This window comes from Lithobates pipiens, unplaced genomic scaffold (assembly GCF_037356315.1).
Source record: "Lithobates pipiens isolate NorthernLeopardFrog02 unplaced genomic scaffold, aLitPip1_a1.2 Scaffold_10, whole genome shotgun sequence".
Classification (NCBI taxonomy): Eukaryota; Metazoa; Chordata; class Amphibia; order Anura; family Ranidae; genus Lithobates; species Lithobates pipiens.
In genome coordinates, this window is record NW_027507686.1 from 191,740,290 (window position 1) to 191,750,071 (window position 9,782).

A 9,782-nucleotide genomic window follows, 5' to 3' on the forward strand; every position below is an offset into this window, starting at 1 on the left:
CCGCAAGGATGCATCCTTGTAAAGGCCTTGAATGGAACTGGGCGAATGGGACGGCCTCGAAGGAGGCGACCATCTTCCCTAACAGTCTCATGCACAACCGAATGGAGGAAGATCTTCTGCCCAGAATCAGGCGCACCAGATCCCCAATGGCCAAGGCTTTTAGCCTTGGAAGAAACACCCTGCCTGAGCGGTGTCGATGATCATACCTAGGTATTCCAACCTGGTAGTCGGTTGTAGGGACGACTTTTCTAGGTTTATAATCCAACCTAGGCGTTCTAGGTGTTCTAGCGTTTTGGTGACGCTGCGACTTAGGAACGCTGCAGTTTTCTCCATGAGAAGCAAGTCGTCTAGATAAGCCATGACGGCTATGCCCTGAGCTCTTAAGATTGCTAAGAGAGGGTCTAGAATCTTTGTGAAGACTCGAGGGGCTGTAGCAAGCCCGAACGGCAAGGCCACAAATTGAAAATGGCGCCGCTCTACCGCGAACCTTAGGAATTTTTGGTAAAATTGGCACATGGAGATATGCATCCTTGATATCTATTGATGCCATGAATTCTCCTCCTTGCAGAGAGGAGACCACAGTGCGGATTGACTGCATTCGGAAGGACCGGATGTGTAAAAACCGGTTCAGGTCTTTCAGATCCAAGATAGGTCTGACACTTCCACTTGGTTTTGGAACGGTGAAGAGATTTGAGTAAAACCCCGAACCCTGATCTTTCGGGTTCACTTCTACTATCACACCCTGGGATAGTAACTGATCTAAGGCCAGAAATAGCGGTTTTTGCTTTACTGGATCCCTGGGGATCCTTGACCTTAGGAAACAAGAAGGTGGAATCTCCTGAAACTCTAGCTTGTAGCCCAGAGATACTGAAGAGATCACCCACTTGTCCCGAATCTCTTCCCGCCAGGCGCCTGCAAACTGCAGGAGCCTTCCCCCCACTCTGCCGAGCGGGGGCGCCCCTTCACAAGGAAGTTTTTGGGCTCTGCTTGGCAGGCTTTCGCCCCCAAGTCTTTTTCTGTCCCTGGGCTTGGCCTTGAGCCTTTCTAGTAGAGGAGGACTGAGAAGGGCGTCGCCACTGTTTAGAGCTTGATGCTTCGGGAGAGAGAGCACGCCTGAATGAAGGACGCTTGCTCTTTTTGACTGGAAGGAGAGTAGATTTTCCTCCTGAAATATTTTGGACGAACTTATCTAGTTCTTCTCCAAACAAACGCTCCCCTTTAAACGGGAACCCAGTCAAATGCTTCTTGCATGACAGCTCAGCTGCCCAATTCTTTAGCCATAGGGCCCTTCGCATGGGAACCAACATGAGAGACAAACGTGATGCTTGTTGGACGGAATCCAAAATCGCATCAATTATGAAACACAGAATGTGAGGCAATTCTGTATAATTTTCTACTTCCTCACTGGGAAGGAGCCCAAGCATCTGTTTAACCTGTTCCATGAGGAACTGACACAACCCCACGGCTGCGACTGTAGGTTGCACCACAGTGCCAGCCATGGAAAAGGAGGCTTTTAATAAGGTTTCCAGCTTTTTATCAGTTGGATCCTTGAATACCTGTGCATTATCCAAAGGACAAGTTAGGTTCTTATTCACACAAGAAACAGCCGCATCAACAGATGGGACCCCCCACTTCTTGGTGAAACTTTCCTCCACAGGATAATGCATAGAAAACCTTTTAGGAGGAGCAAACAGTTTATCGGGATGTCCCCAATCCTCATACATCAATTTATCCATTAAGGGATGAATTGGGAAGGAACAAGCAGTCTGTGGGGCTTTCCTGACTCCCAGGGAAGAGACAGAGGATGTAGCGACTTCAGCAGCAGGCATTCTGAATGTGGTACGCACCAATTCAGTATAATACTGCACCTGTTTTCTGAGTGCCTGGGAGGAGGGGACTATCTCCTCTTCCTCTGACTCATCCGACTGCTCATGATCCCTATCCAAAGATAGGGATCCCTCCTCATTTTCAGAAGAATCATCTGAGAGAGGGATATCAGCAGAGGGAGGGGATCTACCCCTTTTCCTGCTATCTTTTAGGGAAGCAGAAATAAAATTCATGATTCTCCCTTCAAAACCCTCCAATGTAGCCCTAAGGGAGTCCTCAGTGACATAAACCGGGGCGGCGACATTAGGAGAGGCTGAAAAACCCGACAGGGGCACTGACTCGTCTTGAGAGGCTGGCTCCAGTCTTGCAGGGGGGGGGGTGGTAATTTACAGGCACTTTTGGAACCCCTGGACCTAGGCGGTGATTTACCAGTGCCCTTATTACCTCCCCATGTGACCCTCTTACGAGGAGACATAGTACTAGGCTACAAAGCAGAGGTACTAGTACAAGTGCAATCACTGTTGTGCTTAAAGTCTCACAATAATATATATGCTTAAATTGCACAACCTGATGCTGAGTAGGTGTCTAAGGTTTGCCTGGATCCAATCCCCACGGATGCTTACTGCCCACAGCTCCTGTGTCTCCAATTACAGCCCCCTGACGCTCTGGGCTTTTAAAACTGCCACCTGGCGCCTGCGCAGTACAGCGCCGTGCACACTGACGTGCACGGCTCGCAACCACACCCCCCCTCCTCCATTAGGCCGGGAGCGCGCCCGGCGCGCGTGCACGAGGACCTCGGAATCCAGGGGGGGAAGGAGAACCCAAAAACTGAGCTGCGTGGGACCCCTGAAGTTTTTACCTTATTTGTGGCAGGGACTGCAATGGAGACGTGAGTTAGCTGGAGAATCAGGCTTTCACTGAGCATGTGTATTGAAAAGGCTTGTAAGTATGCATCAGGCTGCTCTTACTCCCTCTAGTGGTGGAAACCAGGTAAGACATACAACTACTCACAATGAAGAAATCCATTCATATAATTAAATATACAGGATAACTTCCCTTACCTGTCCCCGCCGCAGGAATTGCTGAACCAGACAAATTCCAGCCTTCACCCATCACGGCGGGTATTGTTAGCCAACCTTCAGGTATATCCGGGGTTCCTTCTCGGAAGAACCTCCCACCTGGGCCATGTAGAAAGCTCTGCCAGAAACTTTCGTGCGCTCTGTATAAACAGTACACCAAGTCTGGTTTTCCCAGAGCCCAGTCTTCCAATGGAGAGGACTTACAGGCAAAACCTTGCTTCTTCGGCTGACGAGGCCCGGGTACCATACCATCTTGGGAGTCAAATATCGGCCCGAGGTATGGATCCGGTTTATTGTAGCCCTTAGGCCCTCGCAGGGACCTTCATAGAGCTAAAGTTTTACGTGACCATCGCCATAGACACTGGCGAAAAAACGGAGGTGCCTCCCAGATGGGAGGGGTTATATAGGGGAGGAATTCTCCTTAATTGAGGTCAACCAGTGTCCAATCACCAGAGGTGCCTATATAACCCACTATGTAATGAAGCTCCTGTGTCCCGTGATGTATGATCAAGAAATTCGCTTTCCTAACACTGAACCGCCTCTCCACCAATCAGGTGCTTGGGCCTTTTACCCATCACCCGATTGGCTGAAACGACAGGTGCTGTGATTGGACGCCTATCAGGTGTCCAATCATAGGAGAGGACAGGAGAAAACATCAAGGACATCGCTCGTTGCCCACTGCCGTCATCCGCTGGGAGGGGGGGGGCACAGTGGCAGCATTCGATGGGCATAGTGGGAGCATTTGATGGCACAGTGGGAGCATTTTATGACACAATGGGAGCATTTGATGGCACAGTGGCAGCGTTTGATGGGCACAGTGGCAGCGTTTGATGGGCACAGTGGCGGCGTTTGATGGCACAGTGGCTGTGTTTGATAGGCACAGTGGCAGCGTTTGATGGTACAGTGGCGGCGTTTGATGGCACAATGGCTGGGTTTGATGGGCACAGTGGTGGCGTTTGATGGCACAGTGGCTGCGTTTGATGGGCACAGTGGTGGCGTTTGATGGCACAGTGGCTGCGTTTGATGGGCACAGTGGTTGCGTTTGATTGGCATAGTGGCTGCGTTTGATGGCACAGTGGCTGCGTTTGATGGTACAGTGGCTGCGTTTGATGGGCACAGTGGCTGTGTTTGATGGCACAGTGGCTGCGTTTGATGGTACAGTGGCTGCGTTTGATGGGCACAGTGAGGCTTCAATTCATGTTTTTTTTTCACAATTCTTCAGTTTGTTTGCACCCCCCCCAAACATTTTGAGCACCAGCCGCCACTGCCCGGCACCACTGCTATTAGAGATAATGGCAAAGCACTCCCTGCCATACAGCTGGTTGCCCGTCCATCCTCTCTGCGGCTCCCCCCCCCCCATTGCTGCTAACAAGAGAAAGTCAGCTGACAGGCTTGCGGCCAACAGCATGAAGGGGGAGCAGCTTTGTGCTGAGCAGAGACCCCCATGATGAAAGAGTGATTGCTATAAGCGTGGCTGACACGTGTCTAACCCAGTCCCTACCACCCCTGCCTGTGTCTAACCCAGTCACTACCACCACTGTCTGTGTCTAACCCCCCCACCACCCCTGCCTGTGTCTAACCCTCTCTCTACCCCTGCCTGTGTCTAACCCAGTCACTACCACCACTGTCTGTGTCTAACCCCCTACCACCCTGCCTGTGTCTAACCCTCTCTCTACCACCCCGACCTGTATCTAAACCCCCCAACCACCCATGCCTATGTCTAAACCCCCCCACCACCTCTGCCTGTGTCTAACCCCACCACCACCCCTGCCTGTGTCTAAACCTCCCTACCACCCCTGACTGTGTCTAAACCCCCCTCCCCCCACCACCACCACCGCCTCTGTCTGAACCCCACCACCACTGTTGCATGTAAATCTGACTTCCTAATGAATTTAGTTTTGGTTTTTATTGTAACAGTATAAAATAATGAATGTGGGGGCCTTTTGGTGGCATGATTTATTTTTTTGGGGGGGCAGCATTTTATTGCTGGGCCCTGACAGCACAATGTCTTGGGTCGGCCCTGAATGCAGGGAAAGTCCTCAAGAAAAGTCCTCTTGTTTTAATATGGTGTGTTAAGTAATATGAATTTTATCTATCTATGGATGTTCGCATAGACCCTGTTTTCATATGTGTTATCCTACATTCTCAGATGGAGAGTCTGTGCCCCTTGTTTTATTGGTCGGGATAGACGTTGGCTCCTTTGACCAGTGGGTGGGGGTCAAACAAACCTCCCACTACCCCCCCCCCCCATCGGTCAATCGTCTGTCTACCCCCCAGTACCGCACTTATCTCTGAAGGAAAGGGCAAGGCCATATCTGGGGAGATGTGGTGCTGTGGAATGAAGATGTGTGACCACCCTGGACCAAGATGCAAGGTCCGGTGTGCGTGCCAGAATGAGCCAAGCCGATCATGAAGGGAAGCCAACTGGGAAGCGGCACCGAAGAGCAGGGGAGTCAAGCCAAAATGTTGGGTACACCTGGATGACGTGCAGCACCAAGCCGGATGGGAGTAAGGAGAATGGAAGCCCGTGCTTCTCCTATCATCAGGTCTCAGGACATGCTTCCTGATTGGCCAGGAGGAGAATCAGGAAGACAATAGCGAATATTAATTTTGCTATTGTCACACAAGTGGGTGGGTCGGGGCACAGTGCACTGCGCTCCCGAGCCCACCCTTTTTGAAGCCAATTAGAGTCTCCGACTCTAATCAATGAAAAAAAAAAAAAACTCCATTGGAATCCATACGTCTGGCACCCTGCATGTAGATTAGGGGCCGGGCGCATGGAATAGGGGGGCGGAGGTATGAACGGGCCATCACTGCCCTTGACATTCCCCAGAGGGCCATTATCTGAGTGTTGGGTAAGAACTGATGCTGTCTTGTGTTTGGATCTTCATGTTCGCAAAAAAAAACAAATCATTTTTCAATACATTTGTTACAATTGATACTGTTTTCCTTTATATAGATTAGGATGCTCTCTGAAATACTCCTGAGGAAGCGCATATAACTGTGAAACATGTTGAGAAGATCTAGACACATTCTTTGTGATAGATTATGAGTATCAGCCTGCCACTGTCTGACACAAGAGATAATAATAGACAGTTGAAACACTGCAAAGGCAAACAGAAGAGGTTCTACACATGTCGCAAGCTGCAATACCTTGCTTTCTGCTGGGTAGTACTGCTGCCAAATGCAACCCATTCAAGTGAATGGGGCTGTGCAGTGATGGTGAGCCAAACCTGGTATTCACATTCAAAAACCCTGCTCGGCTGTTCAACCCCCCCCCCCCCCCCCAAAAAAAGAAAAAGAAAAGGCTTTTGGAAGGGGGCACCACTTCTTGAATGCCTTACAGTGGGTGGTTATAAATGCAGAAGGTTTTTTTATCTTAAAGAGGAGGTCCACCTAAAAAAAAAATATTAAAAGCCAGCAGCTACAAATACTGCAGCTGCTGACTTTTAATAAACAGACACTTACCTGTCCCAGGGTCCAGCGATGTCGGCAGCCCAAGTCGATTAATTGCTCGGCTCTTGCCAGCTGCCGCCTCCATCCTCGATGAGGGAATCAGGAAGTGAAGCATTGCGGCTTCACTTCCCGGTTCCCTACTGCGCATGCACGAGTCGCGCTGCGTGTCCTAACTGCTATCTCCTGGAACCTGTGTGTTTCCCAGGAGACAGTGTGGGGGGGGGGGGGGGTATGGGAAGGGGCATGTCTCCCGCAGCAGTCTATTCCCAGAAGTGGGTGCAAATACCTGTACTATACAGGTATCTGCACCCCCCTCCCCCCTGAAAGGTGGCAAATGTGACACAGGAGGGGGGGAGGGTTCCGAAAAGCTTTAATGCATTAACATAAAAAACCTTATTTGTGCAGCAGCTCCCCTAATACTTACCTGAGCCCACATCTCTATCCAGCGATGTTGCAGGAGAGTCTCATTTGTCTTGGACTCTCTCTCCTCATTGTCTGAGACAGCAGTGTGGTGCCATTGGCTTCTGCTGCTGTCAATCAAGTCAGAGAGTCATTGACATCAATTTTTCCTGCACCCCTCCAACCTACGTAAACAAGTAAAATCTGACCTCAGATTCACTATAAAACCAGAGGACTGAGCCAATATATGGCAAGCCACCAAATTATGTCCCACTAATGTTGTTGCACTTGAGACATCCTATAAAGTACTCTCCTGCTGGTATCTGCTTCCAGCTTGCATTTCAAAATATGTACCAAACTACACTCTTAACTTCTTTAGATGCTTCAAAATGAGGGGAGCACATTTTCATATATGGTGGGAGTGCCTATTTGCCCTGACCCTTCAGTTGCTATCCTAAGGCCCCCAGATCTCACGGCAGCTTAATTTAAACTTATTTTACAAATTTTACAAATTATAACCACAGCCAAATAAACAATATCATCTGCCTTGAAATCCCCAACACTCAAAATAAGGCAAAAATTTGCGTTATATGCACTATGATCCACGGAAAAATTGACGCCACCCTCCATGACCGAGATACATGAAAATCTGGCAACCCTGGATAGATTGTTTCTTGCTGGCAGACTTTGACTCCACTCTGCTTGAGCCTTAGAGCCATGATCTTAACCCCATACTTTGACCATCAGTACTCCCTGACATTTCCTCCACCCCCCTCTTTCTCGCTTCTTCTTTTACTCTTCTTCTTTCTCTGCCTTCTAACCACCAACACTGCTAGACCTATATTACTCAACAATAGGTCTATTACTACTATTTTGTTTGTCTCAAATCTGTTTATAACGTGTACGCACTTCTGTCAGGTCTCATGCGAGTCCATCTTTATAAGCCTACTTATTATTTTTCCGCCTTATTGTGCACTACATAGGCTGCTGTGCCAGTCGATAACCTAACTTTCGATAATGCTTTTTGAACAGAATAAAATGCCATACCTGGAATTCTTCTTTAAACCTCCTATAATAAAGCATAACTTCACCCAAAAGTGGGAGCAGATACCCTTTTCCACTCCTGCTCTGATTTCTTAGATCAATGATGGTGAAACTTGGCACCCCAGATGTTTTGGAACTACATTTCCCATGATGCTCAACTATACTACAGAGTGCATGAACATCATGGGAAATGTAGTTCCAAAATATCTGGGGTGACAAGGTACGTCATCCCTGGCCTAGGTGATCAGAGCGGAAGTTGCCCCCCCACCTCTCCCCGCAGCCTCTTGGGAACACGTCACAGGTCCCAAGAGACTGCGGGACCATTCACAGGGTGCAGCATGGCTTGCGAATATGCAGTGGGCAATCAGCTGTGAAGCCGCAAGGAGTCACCGCTAGCTGCCCACATTTATGATGCCGGCACTAGGGACCTGAAGTTCGACAATTTGCCAGAGTTGGTTGAGGTCATCGCTGGATCCTGCGACTGGTGAGTGTGTATTTCACAGTCAGCAGCTGCAGTATTACACTTTTGTTTCCAGAGTGAAGATTCTCTTTAAAAGAGAAGTTTTTTTTTTTTCAAAATCATTCTTACCTAGGGGGATGGAGCATCAGTCCGATGCTGCATCTGTCCCCCTCTGGCTCTAAGACTGAGAACCGAGCAATCGAAGACCGCTGATCACTCGGTTTTCAGAGCTCAGAGAGCTGGTGACTGTCAGTCACCAGCTCTTTGCTCTGCCCACGCTCACTGGAGTACTGGGCTGCAGATGGGGCTGGAGTGGCTGGCTCAGCCTCTCAGTGCTTGCTGAGAGACTGAGCCAGGTACTGGTCCAGGGTTGTGGGCAGATCCCGACTTTATTGTTGTGATCTTGCCCTCTGAGATGTCAGCCAGCAGGGGGCTTCAGCCCGCTGTCTTCTTAAAATGGGTCACAGGAGTGCAGAATGAACTGTACTCCTGTGATCCACAGGAGAAGTACAGTCAAACGAGCATTGGCTGTACTTCTCCTTTAAAGTGTCTGGGAAAGCGTGTTTGCTTTTGCTGTCCAGAGCAACTAAACAGTTTCTCCCTTTTGTTCTTCTATACAGAACTTGTGGGAATGATATAATATTGCATAGTTTGCAATGCTCAGGACAGACTAGGACAATTCTTTATTTAGAAATCTAAATATACAAGCCTGTTATTATAAATAGTAGGCCACAGCAACCATTGAGATTGCCCAATTCATACTTCATTCATGTCATGTGTAAGGCAGTTTGTTTTTTCAGATTCACAATATGACTTTAACACAAATGATATTTTCCTGCTGGAAATCACCTTCACCATCTGGTTAGAGGGATGCTAGTCCCTGTCATGATGAAGCTTCTTTTCTCAGACAGCACATAATATTATGTCTCAGGGAGTTATTAGTTCCCTTTGCCTTCTTGCACTTTTGCTTTTTTTGATTTGGATAGCAGTGACAGCACACAAACAGAATAATAGTCACAAGGGACTCAAACGTTTAGCAGATGTGTTTTATCACTGCTTTCCGGCCAAAAGACAGTTGCATAAACAAGGATATGCTTTCAGGGGTGATAGTGAAGCAGAATAACACAGAATGTGTGTGTGTTATTCTGTATTCAAGGGGAAACCCGTTCATAACATGCTCTCTTTTCAACCCAAAAGCATAAAGTTAACTACATGCTAGGTACTCATTTGGCTATGGCTAAGGCTGTAATGTTTTGATCGCCCCTCTCGGGCAACAAAAGAGTTTGTAATGTCTCTTGAGGCTGGGTTTACATATGAGCTGCATGCCACTCACAGCAGAGGTCCAGTGCATCCTTGTTCACCGTCAGCCCGAAGTCTGAATTCGGACCTGAAACAGATCAGAAGACGCACAGCGTTTTCTTGCAAATCGCACCGGACCCGCTGTGGAGATATGTAAAGCGGATTCATAGAGAGCCGGTCAAATCTCCTGCTATTGCAAATTGGAATGCGGGTTTGGA